The sequence below is a fragment of the Thalassophryne amazonica genome, chromosome 10 (assembly GCF_902500255.1).
Source record: "Thalassophryne amazonica chromosome 10, fThaAma1.1, whole genome shotgun sequence".
NCBI lineage: Eukaryota > Metazoa > Chordata > Actinopteri > Batrachoidiformes > Batrachoididae > Thalassophryne > Thalassophryne amazonica.
The window spans coordinates 113,432,675-113,447,739 of NC_047112.1; positions in this window are offsets into that span (position 1 = coordinate 113,432,675).

A 15,065-nucleotide genomic window follows, 5' to 3' on the forward strand; every position below is an offset into this window, starting at 1 on the left:
TGGACCATAAGGTCCTCTAACAACACTAACACAGCTGTTGTTAGTCAATCAATCAATCAATCAATTTTATTTATATAGCGCCAAATCACAACAAACAGTTGCCCCAAGGCGCTTTATATTGTAAGGCAAGGCCATACAATAATTATGTCAAAACGGTCAAAACGACCCCCTATGAGCAAGCACTTGGTGACAGTGGGAAGGAAAAACTCCCTTTTAACAGGAAGAAACCTCCAGCAGAACCAGGCTCAGGGAGGGGCAGTCTTCTGCTGGGACTGGTTGGGGCTGAGGGAGAGAACCAGGAAAAAGACATGCTGTGGAGGGGAGCAGAGATCAATCACTAATGATTAAATGCAGAGTGGTGCATACAGAGCAAAAAGAGAAAGAAACACTCAGTGGCATCATGGGAACCCCCCAGCAGTCTAAGTCTATAGCAGCATAAATAAGGGATGGTTCAGGGTCACCTGATCCAGCCCTAACTATAAGCTTTAGCAAAAAGGAAAGTTTTAAGCCTAATCTTAAAAGTAGAGAGGGTGTCTGTCTCCCTGATCCGAATTGGGAGCTGGTTCCACAGGAGAGGAGCCTGAAAGCTGAAGGCTCTGCCTCCCATTCTACTCTTACAAACCCTAGGAACTACAAGTAAGCCTGCAGTCTGAGAGGGAAGCGCTCTATTGGGGTGATATGGTACTATGAGGTCCCTAAGATAAGATGGGACCTGATTATTCAAAACCTTATAAGTAAGAAGAAGAATTTTAAATTCTATTCTAGAATTAACAGGAAGCCAATGAAGAGAGGCCAGTATGGGTGAGATATGCTCTCTCCTTCTAGTCCCCGTTAGTACTCTAGCTGCAGCATTTTGAATTAACTGAATGCTTTTCAGGGAACTTTTAGGACAACCTGATAATAATGAATTACAATAGTCCAGCCTAGAGGAAATAAATGCATGAATTAGTTTTTCAGCATCACTCTGAGACAAAACCTTTCTAATTTTAGAGATATTGCATAAATGCAAAAAAGCAGTCCTACATATTTGTTTAATATGGGCTTTGAATGACATATCCTGATCAAAAATGACTCCAAGATTTCTCACAGTATTACTAGAGGTCAGGGTAATGCCATCCAGAGTAAGGATCTGGTTAGACACCATGTTTCTAAGATTTGTGGGGCCAAGTACAATAACTTCAGTTTTATCTGAGTTTAAAAGCAGGAAATTAGAGGTCATCCATGTTTTATGTCTGTAAGACAATCCTGCAGTTTAGCTAATTTGTGTGTGTCCTCTGGCTTCATGGATAGATAAAGCTGTGTATCTTCTGCATAACAATGAAAATTTAAGCAATGCTGTCTAATAATACTGCCTAAGGGAAGCATGTATAAAGTGAATAAAATTGGTCCTAGCACAGAACCTTGTGGAACTCCATAATTAACCTTAGTCTGTGAAGAAGATTCCCCATTTACATGAACAAATTGTAATCTATTAGATAAATATGATTCAAACCACCGCAGCGCAGTGCCTTTAATACCTATGGCATGCTCTAATCTCTGTAATAAAATTTTATGGTCAACAGTATCAAAAGCTGCACTGAGGTCTAACAGGACAAGCACAGAGATGAGTCCACTGTCTGAGGCCATAAGAAGATCATTTGTAACCTTCACTAATGCTGTTTCTGTACTATGATGAATTCTAAAACCTGACTGAAACTCTTCAAATAGACCATTCCTCTGCAGATGATCAGTTAGCTGTTTTACAACTACCCTTTCAAGAATTTTTGAGAGAAAAGGAAGGTTGGAGATTGGCCTATAATTAGCTAAGATAGCTGGGTCAAGTGATGGCTTTTTAAGTAATGGTTTAATTACTGCCATCTTAAAAGCCTGTGGTACATAGCCAACTAACAAAGATATATTGATCATATTTAAGATCGAAGCATTAAATAATGGTAGGGCTTCCTTGAGCAGCCTGGTAGGAATGGGGTCTAATAGACATGTTGATGGTTTGGATGAACTAACTAATGAAAATAACTCAGACAGAACAATCTGAGAGAAAGAGTCTAACCAAATCACCAAATCATCACTGAAAGCAGCCAAAGATAACGATACGTCTTTGGGATGGTTATGAGTAATTTTTTCTCTAATAGTTAAAATTTTATTAGCAAAAAAAGTCATGAAGTCATTACTAGTTAAAGTTAAAGGAATACTTGGCTCAATAGAGCTCTGACTCTTTGTCAGCCTGGCTACAGTGCTGAAAAGAAACCTGGGGTTGTTCTTATTTTCTTCAATTAGTGATGAGTAGTAAGATGTCCTAGCTTTACGGGAGGCTTTTTTATAGAGCAACAGACTCTTTTTCCAGGCTAAGTGAAGATCTTCTAAATTAGTGAGACGCCATTTCCTCTCCAACTTACGGGTTATCTGCTTTAAGCTGCGAGTTTGTGAGTTATACCACGGAGTCAGGCACTTCTGATTTAAAGCTCTCTTTTTCAGAGGAGCTACAGCATCCAAAGTTGTCTTCAATGAGGATGTAAAACTATTGACGAGATACTCTATCTCACTTACAGAGTTTAGGTAGCTACTCTGCACTGTGTTGGTATATGGCATTAGAGAACATAAAGAAGGAATCATATCCTTAAACCTAGTTACAGCGCTTTCTGAAAGACTTCTAGTGTAATGAAACTTATTCCCCACTGCTGGGTAGTCCATCAGAGTAAATGTAAATGTTATTAAGAAATGATCAGACAGAAGGGAGTTTTCAGGGAATACTGTTAAGTCTTCTATTTCCATACCATAAGTCAGAACAAGATCTAAGATATGATTAAAGTGGTGGGTGGACTCATTTACATTTTGAGCAAAGCCAATTGAGTCTAATATAGATTAAATGCAGTGTTGAGGCTGTCATTCTCAGCATCTGTGTGGATGTTAAAATCGCCCACTATAATTATCTTATCTGAGCTAAGCATTAAGTCAGACAAAAGGTCTGAAAATTCACAGAGAAACTCACAGTAACGACCAGGTGAACGATAGATAATAACAAATAAAACTGGTTTTTGGGACTTCCAGTTTGGATGGACAAGACTAAGAGTCAAGCTTTCAAATGAATTAAAGCTCTGTCTGGGTTTTTGATTAATTAATAAGCTGGAATGGAAGATTGCTGCTAATCCTCCGCCCCGGCCCGTGCTACGAGCATTCTGGCAGTTAGTGTGACTCGGGGGTGTTGATTCATTTAAACTAACATATTCATCCTGCTGTAACCAGGTTTCTGTAAGACAGAATAAATCAATATGTTGATCAATTATTATATCATTTACTAACAGGGACTTAGAAGAGAGAGACCTAATGTTTAATAGACCACATTTAACTGTTTTAGTCTGTGGTGCAGTTGTAGGTGCTATATTATTTTTTCTTTTTGAATTTTTATGCTTAAATAGATTTTTGCTGGTTGTTGGTGGTCTGGGAGCAGGCACCGTCTCTACGGGGATGGGGTAATGAGGGGATGGCAGGGGGAGAGAAGCTGCAGAGAGGTGTGTAAGACTACAACTCTGCTTCCTGGTCCCAACCCTGGATAGTCAAGGTTTGGAGGATTTAAGAAAATTGGCCAGATTTCTAGAAATGAGAGCTGCTCCATCCAAAGTGGGATGGATGCCGTCTCTCCTAACAAGACCAGGTTTTCCCCAGAAGCTTTGCCAATTATCTATGAAGCCCACCTCATTTTTTGGACACCACTCAGACAGCCAGCAATTCAAGGAGAACATGCGGCTAAACATGTCACTCCCGGTCCGACTGGGGAGGGGCCCAGAGAAAACTACAGAGTCCGACATTGTTTTTGCAACGTTACACACCGATTGAATGTTAATTTTAGTGACCTCCGATTGGCGTAACCGGGTGTTATTACTGCCGACGTGAATTACAATCTTACCAAATTTACACTTAGCTTTAGCCAGCAGTTTCAAATTTCCTTCAATGTCGCCTGCTCTGGCCCCCGGAAGACAACTGACTATGGTTGCTGGTGTCGCTAACTTCACATTTCTCAAAACAGAGTCGCCAATAACCAGAGTTTGATCCTCGGCGGGTGTGTCGTCGAGTGGGGAAAAACGGGTAGAAATGTGAACGGGTTGGCGGTGTACACGGGGCTTCTGTTTAGGGCTACGCTTCTTCCTCACAGTCACCCAGTCGGCCTGCTTTCCCGGCTGCTCGGGATCTGCCAGAGGGAAACTAACGGCGGCTAAGCTACCTTGGTCCGCACCGACTACAGGGGCCTGGCTAGCTGTAGAATTTTCCACGGTGCGGAGCAGAGTCTCCAATTCGCCCAGCCTGGCCTCCAAAGCTACGAATAAGCTACACTTATTACAAGTACCATTACTGCTAAAGGTTAGTGTCATTTTCCTCATCACTTTGAGCGTGCTTTTATATCCACCTGTGTAATTGCAAACACATGGGTGTATTCACACTTCCCGCAGCTTCTGACTAACTGTGCCAGGTCATCGCTGCAAGATGGGCATGTGGGAAGGCTGCTGGACTACAACCCCAATTCCAATGAAGTTGGGACATTGTGTAAAATGTAAATAAAAACAGAATACAATGATACAAATCCTCTTCAACCTACATTCAGTTGAATACAGCACAAAGACAAGATATTTGATGTTCAAACGAATAAACTTTATTGTTTTTGTGCAAATATTTGCTCATTTTGAAATGGATGCCTGCAACATGTTTCAAAAAAGCTGGGATGTGGCAACAAAAGACTGGGAAAGTTGATGAATGCTCAAAGAACACCTGTTTGGAACATTCTACAGGTGAACAGGTTAATTGGAAACAGGTGAGTGTCATAATTGGGTATAAAAGGAGCATCCCCAAAAAGCTCAGCCGTTCACAACCAAAGATGGGGGTGAGGATCACCACTTTGTTAACAACTGCATGAAAAAATAGTCCAACAGTTTAAAAACAATGTTTCTTAATGTTCGATTGCAAGGAATTGAGGGATTCCATCATCTACAGTCCATAATATAATCAGAAGATTCAGAGAATCTGGAGAACTTTCCACATGTAAGTGGCAAGGCCAAAAACCAACAATGAATGCCCGTGACCTTCGATCCCTCAGGCGGCACTACATTAAAAACTGACTTCTTTGGAATTGGGGTTGTACTTTCAAGGTTTCCCAGATGTAAACAAGAAGACATCCAACATGACGTGAAGCCACATGCATTCATCAGTGAGAGGGTAAGTAATCATGATGTAGTTGAAATATTTGACATTCATGTGACTTAAAACATCAAATTAATACTTTGGCAAGTCACGCGCTGTTTAGCAGTGCAGTTATTCGTTTGTTGTCGGACTACTTTAGGTGTAGTGATCATTTCTTGGTGATGTGGCCAGTGTGAATGCACACAGAATATTAAAAATCTTAACAGTGGCCCAACTGAGAGAGACTACTGCAGCCCGAGCAGTGGCGAGCGGTAGAGGATGGGGTGTGTTAATGATTGATAAGTGTGTCGTTGATGTGCACATCACTCTGATGACTTCTTGTTTTCACACTATTAAGTTTCCCAGCATCACCTCTAGGTGTCAGCAGAGAAACAATAGCTGTAGACACGTGTGCAGGCCAGCCATGATTTTAGCGTGGTGCACCACACATTTGTGATTTCACTTTTGATACATTTGAACATTAGCGTGGAGATGGACGTGTGCCACGTTTTTGTTTGTACACACACTTTGTACATGAGGCCCCAGGTGTTTCCATGCACATTCACATGCACATCAGCACATTCTCCCAGGCCTGATCATACCTTATTCACAGAACATGTGTGAGACTAACACACATCTTGATCATCAGTCACAGTTTTTGTTTTTTTGCCTTCATAGTTTTGAATACCATGATGCAAGTGTTCAGAATGGCAGGAAGTGTGAGGCGGTTTTTTGGTCAGTCACCATTTAAAATAGATTTTGAACAAATGTACTTTGGCTCAAAAAAAAATGGAAAGGTAACTGAAACACAGTATTAATTTTATTATTAAAATGGAAGGTATCAAATATATAGTATCTGGTGTTGAATATTTGAATAATAATAATAATTTAATTATAATAATAATATAATGTAATATAATAATATAATATATAGTAATATAATATAATAATTTAATAATAATTTTATTTCTCTGATTCTTTTTCAATTCTTAAGCCGGCCTCTGACTCAGTTCTGTGGTAGATTGATTGATTGTTTTTAATTCATATAAATGTAAACATGGATAAAATTAATACAAAGATGCATTAACTAAATACGTAAATACATAAAATACAGGGTAACTCAAAAAAAGGAAAAAAAAAAAATGCTTGTTTCTATTGTGGCCCAACAATAGTATCCTGACTTCGACCTCTGCCTGCCTCCATCCATGTACGTTGCATCTGGAAAGTATTCACAGCGCATCAATTTTTTCCACATTATGCTCTGTCACAGCCTTATTCCAAAATGGAAGAAATTCTACCCACAACACCCCATAATGATAACATGAATTTTTTTTTTTAATTTTTGCAAATTTATTAAAAATAAAAAAAGAAAGAAAGAAAGCACATGTACACTGGTATTCACACACTTTGCTCAATACTTTGTTGATGCATCTTTGGCAGCAATTACAGCCTCAAGTCTTCTTGAATATGATGCCACAACCTTGGCACACCTGTCTTTGGGCAGTTTTGCCCATTCCTCTTTGCAGCACCTCTCAAGCTCCATTAGGTTGGATGGTCATATTCAGATCTCTCCAAAGATGTTCAATTCAGTTCTGGGCTCTGGCTGAGCCTCTCAAGGACATTGTCAGAGATGCCCTGAAGCCACTGAAGCTGCTGAAAGATGAACCGTCGCCCCAATCTGAGGTCAAGAGTGCTCTGGATGTCACTGTACATTGCTGCATTCATCTTTCCCTCAATACTGACTAGTCTCCCAGTTCCTATAGGGGATTCACTGTAGGGATGGTGTCTGGTTTCCGCCAAACATTACACCTGGCATTCACGTCAAAGAGTTCAATCTTTATCTCATCAGACCAGAGAATTTTGTTTCTTATGGTCTGAGAGTCCTTCAGGTGCCTTTTGGCAAACTCCGGGTGGCCTGCCAAGTGCCTTTTACTAAGGAGTGGCTTCCGTCTGGCCACACTACCATACAGGCCTGATTGGTGGATTGCTGCAGAGATGGTTGTCTTCCTGAAAGGTTCTCCTCTCTCCACAGAGGAATGCTGGAGCTCTGACAGAGTGACCATCGGGTTCTTGGCCACCTCCCTGACTAAGGCCCCTCTCCCCCGATCACTCAGTTTAGATGGACAGCCAGCTCTAGGAAGAGTCCTGGTGGACCTGAACTTCTTCTGTTTTTGAATGATGGAAGCCACTGTGCTCACTGGGCTCTTCAAAGCAGCTGATATGTTTCTGAACCCTTCCCCAGCTTTAATAATTTTGTCTCGGAGGTCTACAGACAATTCCTTTGATTTCATGCTTGGTTCATGCTCTGACGTGCACTGTCAATAGTGGGACCTTATATGTAGACAGGTGTGTGCCTTTCCAAATCATGTCCAATCAACTGAATTTACTCCAGGTGGGCTTCAGTTAAGCTGTAGAAACATCTCCTGATCACCTCAAGGATGATCAAGATGCACCTGAGCTAAATTTTGAGCTTCATGGCAAAGGCTGTGAATACTTATGTACGCGTGATTTGTTATGCCTGGTTCACACAGGAAGATAATTATGCCGAACTTTTGGACTGCATTTAAAAAATGTGACAACATCTTGAATGGATGCTGTGAACTGAAAACTCACACTTTAAAGGGAAAGGTGTGGGAGGGGTGGAGGTTTGGACAAAACCCATGCCTAAATGTGCACCAACATGGCGCTACATGGATCATATGTGGCTTGACGTGGATTATATGTGGTGACACGAGCCATTTGAGGCTGGATGGGGCTCAAATGACAGGTCCTTTATGGCTCGTTAGGCACATGTGAGGTACAGAGAGGCATATAGAGGCTTCTTCATAGCGGATTCGTGATAGATTATACGTGGATTATTATTTGAATAATCACTGACAAATCCATACATGGCTCATTATTCATGGCTTTATTATTTGGTGGGACCTTATCCAACCTTATCCAGCGGCTGAGAAACTTCTTTCTCATCTTAATTTTAATTTGATTCTTATTGTCTGGCTGGTGGTTTTTTGCCAGACAGGTCACAGTGTGTTCAGGTTAAAGGTGTTTTATCTTCCAAATGATTCTCTTCCACTGGTGCACCGCAGGGCTGTGTCCTTTCACATTTGGTTTTTATTTTATACATGGATGACTGTTGGAGTACTTATGATAGCAGACATTTTGTGAAATTGGCTGAAGATAGTCATTGTGAGTCTTTTAAGTCACAATAAGACTGTTCACGGTCCTGTTGTTGGTGACTTCATTACTTGGTTCAAGGATTTTTTTTTTTTTTTTTATCAACAAGAGCAATCAGAGATTTATTACATCTGCCATTCCGAAGTCGCAGACCGAACAGTCCCCCCCTAAAAATTGGTCCGTCCGACTTCACTGCGCATGTGTCATTTGGGACCACAAGCAGCTCGTCTGAGTCTGACTCTCTACACCCAAAGTGATCAAAGGAATCAGATGACAAAGTAAAACCTCTTAAATCATTTTAAAGTAGCAGAAATGAGGCTGTTTTAAGCAGAAACAAGGCAATAATCGGTGAGTCGCTACTGATGCTTTGAAATGAAGGAGTGAACGCAGCAGATAGCAGCTCATCTGGCTGTGGCACTCTGATCACTTCCTCCATCTTTTAGTATGAAATAATGCTGAATTTCTGTGGAAATGATTGTTGTACAAAAGCTTCAGATATCTGTTTCTGAGATAAATGATGACTGGAGTGCAGTTTGAACCGCGTGGTTCACCGATTATCAGGGTGGACCACGCGATTACCAGGGTGGACCTGATAATAATAGGTTGGTCCACACTATTATTATCAGGTTGGACCGATTTGTAGGGGGGACCATTCAGCCAGCAACACTGGACCCGTATCACCTCGAAAATCTAATGGAGCCTTCCATGGCCTAATATGTATAGTATCTGTGGTGAAAATTTGGTGCGAATCTGTGAAGTAGTTTTGACATAATCCTTAAAAAGCCAATATACAATGTGAAACGATCCAGAATCTGAATCCGGATCCAGATCACGTCCAAAATTTAATGGATTCTTCCATGGCCTAATATGTATCTGTGGTGCAAATATGGTGAGACTCTGTGCAGTCATTTTGATGTAATCCTGCTAACAGTAATCCTTCAAAGCCTATATAAAATGAAACTTGATCCAGAATCCGGATCCGGATCTAGATCACCTCCAAAATTTAATGGAGTCTTCCTTGGCCTAACATCTATCTTTGGTAAAACCTTTTGTCAAAATCAATGCAGTAGTTTTGATGTAATCTTGCTAAAAATCAGACAGACAGACAAATAAATAAATGCCAATGCATTTATTCAATCATCAATCAATTTTTTTTTATATATAGCGCCAAATCACAACAAACAGTTGCCCCAAGGCAACTGTTTATTACGTCCTTGGTGGACATAATTTGGAAGCAGTCTCAGTAAAATCTGGACAAATTTCACTAATGTTTTGTGGGATACCTGCTGGACAGGAAAGATCAAACACACAGGTCCGATGTGTCCATTATCAATACTCTCATCTGTCACAGTTACTCTGTTTTTGATTTGCCAAAATGAGTCAGTGCGGAGGTGAAGGTTTTTAATCACATTATTAGATGTTAGATAAGTTGAAAATGAATGAGTTCCCAGTTTCTGTGAAATACAGCATGAACTTTGAACTTTTGTGCATGCTCTTCTTCCTTCAGGTCATCTGTAAGAACTCACTATATTTGTCATTTGTCAATTCCCGTAAAATCAATATTTTTCCATTTTAGGATGTACTAACTGGGGTACCCGGTGCTGCCCGGGTTAACCTGTTTTAGACATGAGCCAAATGCCAATCATTTTAATCAAAACAATTGCCCAACATTTGTTTTTGTAATGCTGATGTCTTATAAATATAATAGTCAATGGGCTAAAGTTTGTCCAGCAGAAATATATAACTATATATAAGAGGTGGACTCCCCAAACTAAGTGGAAATACTTTGTTAAAAGACAAACACATTTGAAGTCCTTCATGCAGACTTTGTTTTGCAATCAAATTTATAACAAAATTACACACAAAAGGTAGGTAAGAGTAAATGTAAATATCAATGAATCAAAATTGAGGTAGTGGTGTTTTTCACTTTTTACATTGCAATTTTACAAACATAAAATGAATGTATTCAGACAGGAAGGCAAACTGGGTTGTACAGGACAGTCAGGTGTTTAACAGTTGAGAACATAAAGTAGCTGAAGGAAGGAATTAAATAAACAGAGATGGCCAACACATATACAGGACTGGAAATTTGAATCTGCCTGGTCATACCCACAGCCGGACAGACAGACTGACAGAAGTGGCAGCATGAAAAGCACATGGTACAACACTGTATGGTCTTACATAAATGGCTATTTGGGGGGTAATTTTCAGTTCAACGTTTAAAAAAAATTGTACCAGTTTGTTCCCCGTGTCATGAGGATTCAGAATATATATATAGCTACATTTTATAGTTTGGGAGTTTATCCTGGACAGACAGAAAGATGTAGCTCTTTATGTATATAGATAACAGATTTCTTCCTGTGAATGATGTGACACAGGGCTGGTTCAGAGCTTCATAGTCAAGACTCAATCAGGACACAGTCAGGACTCAATCAGGACACAGTCAAGACTTAGACAGGACACAGTCAGGACTCAGACAGGACACAGTCAGGACTCAGACAGTACATTGTCATGACTCAATCATGACACAGACAGGACTCAGTCAGGACACAGTCAGGACTCTGAGGAGGAAGAAGCCACCTCGCTGATGTCTCCTGTTATTATTTCCCCCTCATTCTGCTGCCTTTTGTTTGTTGAGTCATGAATAATTTGTCCATGCGCCTTGCTGCCTGATGACAGCTGTGCAGCTGGTTCGCAGTCTGTTTTTCAGATCAGGTGAATAATGGATAAGGCTTTGCAACAAAAGAGCTCTGTCCTGCTGGAGCCCGGCCGGGGAGACCGCAGCCCAGCACAAAGTCTGCCTGACGCACAAACTTCTCCAAATCAAAACCTACACATATCCACACTTTTAATGACGGTGCCTTTTTGTGGCAGCTGGTTGCCGTTTTTTCCATGAGCAGAGGATGTATGGTTTGTGCGACAGGTGAGCTGTCGGACCGGTGGGAGAGGTGCTGATCACAGCAAACGGCTTATTATCACAACACACAGCCTCCAGGCAGCAGCCACCTTTGTTCTCATCACACACTATGAAATCGTCTCTGCGCCAAGTCTCCTGATGAGTCCGAACAACAAAAAAAAAAAAGGAATCAGCATCTGTCCGTATACAGTAGTGTTCAAAATAATAGTAGTGCTATGTGACTAAAAAGATTAATCCAGGTTTTGAGTATATTTCTTATTGTTACATGGGAAACAAGGTACCAGTAGATTCAGTAGATTTTCACAAATCCAACAAGACCAAGCATTCATGATATGCACACTCTTAAGGCTATGAAATTGGGCTATTAGTAAAAAAAAAAAAAAAAAAAAGTAGAAAAGGGGGTGTTCACAATAATAGTAGTGTGGCATTCAGTCAGTGAGTTTGTCAATTTTGTGGAACAAATAGGTGTGAATCAGGTGTCCCCTATTTATGGATGAAGCCAGCACCTGTTGAACATGCTTTTCTCTTTGAAAGCCTGAGGAAAATGGGACGTTCAAGACATTGTTCAGAAGAACAGCGTAGTTTGATTAAAATTTGATTGGAGAGGGGAAAACTTATACGCAGGTGCAAAACATTATAGGCTGTTCATCTATAATGATCTCCAATGCTTTAAAATGGACAAAAAAAAACAAAAAAACAGAGACGCGTGGAAGAAAATGGAAAACAACCATCAAAATGGACAGAAGAATAACCAGAAGGGCAAAGGCTCACCCATTGATCAGCTCCAGGATGATCAAAGACAGTCTGGAGTTACCTGTAAGTGCTGTGACAGTTAGAAGACGCCTGTGTGAAGCTAATTTATTTGCAAGAATCCCCCACAAAGTCCTTCTGTTAAATAAAAGACATGTGCAGAAGAGGTTACAATTTGCCAAAGAACACATCAACTGGCCTAAAGAGAAATGGAGGAATATTTTGTGGACTGATGAGAGTAAAATTGTTCTTTTTGGGTCCAAGGGCCGCAGACAGTTTGTGAGACGACCCCCAAACTCTGAATTCAAGCCACAGTTCACAGTGAAGACATTGAAGCATGGTGGTGCAAGCATCATGATATGGGCATGTTTCTCCTACTATGGTGTTGGGCCTAAATATCACATACCAGGTATCATGGATCAGTTTGGATATGTCAAAATACTTGAAGAGGTCATGTTGCCTTATGCTGAAGAGGACATGCCCTTGAAATGGGTGTTTCAACAAGACAATGACCCCAAGCACACTAGCAAACGAGCAAAATCTTGGTTCCAAACAAACAAAATTAATGCTTCACAGATGTGAAGAAATCATGAAAAACTGTGGTTATACAACTAAATACTAGTTTAGTGATTCACAGGATTGCTAAAAAAAAAAGCAGTTTGAACATAATAGTTTTGAGCTTGTAACATCAACAGCAGATGCTACTATTATTGTGAACACCCCCTTTTCTACTTTTTTTTTTTTTTTTTTTTTACTAATAGTCCAGTTTCATAGCCTTAAGAGTGTGCATATCATGAATGCTTGGTCTTGTTGGATTTGTGAGAATCTACTGAATCTACTGGTACATTGTTTCCCATGTAACAATAAGAAATATACTCAAAACCTGGATTAATCGTTTTAGTCACATAGCACTACTATTATTCTGAACACTACTGTATACTGAATTCAGATAAATGTAATAATTACAGCTGCTGATTATTTGTTTCATACTGTGAACAGAGGAGTTTATAAAATGTCAGCCAGAAGGTTAGTGGGAGACTAAAAGCTTGATTATTTCTGTTTTCCGATATGAAAATCCTTTTCTGTTCCACTTCACCATGAATCTGTGTAAGTGGTGACTCAACAGACAGCCTGTTTTATTTTATTTAACCTTTATTTAACCAAGTTAGTCCCACTGAGATTGAAACCTCGCCTAACCTGCTTGTCTTTAAATGTGGGTGGAAACCCACACAAACACGGGGCGAACACGCAAACTCCACACAGAAAGGCCACAGGTGGGAATCGATCCCATGACCTTCTTACTGTGAGGCAAAACAGTGCTAACCACTAAGACACTGTGCTGTCATCTTGTAGACTGCCTGTACCTCCTTCAGACTGTGTCTTGGTGGCTCCCCTCACTTGTCTGCACTTACTCAGTTTGTGAGAGCTGCCTCCTCCAGACAGATCTACCACACAGTCCCACACTGTTTGTAATTTCTTGAGATTCAAGACATATTCAGTGATTTGAAATGTTCATGTGTTCATCCCCTGACTTATCTAAAGGAAACTGTCTGTACTGTAAAAGTGATTATTTGTAATAATGCTGACATTTTATTTAGTTTGTCAAAATACTTCTCTGATAACGTAACAAGGATGTATTCCCAAATGGTTGATGTGATATTTTTGTAAAACCGATCTTTGATGTAATGGTTTGGGTGTCAAAATCCAGCCCCTGGTCTGATTTGTGACACCTGGGTAACGGATCAAGCCGGGGACTGTCTGTTTGGGTGAAATATAGCCGGGACCATAAAGGCCCAACAGGAACCCTGAACACGAGATGGCAAACGGGGCTCTGCTGAAACAAGAAGTCCTGAACGGCAGATAAGGCAGATGAGGTGATGACTTGAAACCCAACAGCTGTGAAGGCTGAGGCAGGTCCTCAGACTCCCATCATCTGGATTCTCCAGCCATCAGACCAGGATGAGGATCTGTCAAGGGTGTGTGTTTGTTGGTTTGCAAGGACATTCCCACATTAAAGAAAACACACTCACAGGCGTTCCTGGATCGACCCTGGATGTAGAACCATCTCATACGGGTATCTATCAAGAGACAATCTTCTCTCCACCGAGGAACTGTGAGGGTGCACACACGCAACAGCACAACTGTGGGACTTCTGACATTGTTTGACATTGATATTTTTCCATCTTATAAATCTGTGAGGAATTACAGATAGATGATAAAAAGCCGGCTATATTCGTGAAATGAATAAAAAATATATACATTTAAATTGGATTTGATTTGAATAATTAATTATTCAAAACCACAGAATCCATTCAAGCCAGCAGTGAGCATTCTAACTGTACTGTGTGTGTGTGTGTGTGTGTGTGTGTGTGTGTGTGTGTGTGTGTGTGTGTGTGTGTGTGTGTGTGTGTGTGTGTGTGTGTGTGTGTGTGTGTGTGTGTGTGTGTGTGTGTGGCCCTAGATTTGCACTGCGGACTGCAGTACTCTGATTATTCACCCACTGCGATCGATTGGAGCCTCTTCATATTTGATGTGCCTTTGGGCAATGCTTTAAAAATGAAGGAAATCTGGACAGTCTAATGGCTCATTAGAAGATTTGAGATCTCAGAGGCTGTTTGGGACCTGTGAGACCAGACGACAATCTGCAGGCAGGGCTTTGTTTGTTTGTTTGTTTTTTGGGGAGGGGGGGGTGGTTCAGACCGTTAGCAGAGACTTGCTCCAGGTGTGTGAGGAGAATAAAGCTGGCTGGTGTGCGGCTGTCAGCTCCAGTAAATGTTTCATTAAGTCACTCTTTTCCTGCTCGTTCTGCTCGTCTGGGCCTTTAAAATATTCAGCGGGTGTTTTCTTGGGCTCGGGTGTTGCAGCAAGTCAGGCAGAGAAAATCCTCTGAGTCAGTGATTTCAGTCAGAGTGAAGACAGCGATTGTTCCAGAATACAGACAGTAAAAGCTTCTGGTGTGTTTGTGTGTGTCTGAAATCTTTTATTTGCACAGGCAGCATCACACGTCCACCAACAAACTGGAGCCTGTTTCTGAATGTGTGCACGTCTGATTTCTCTG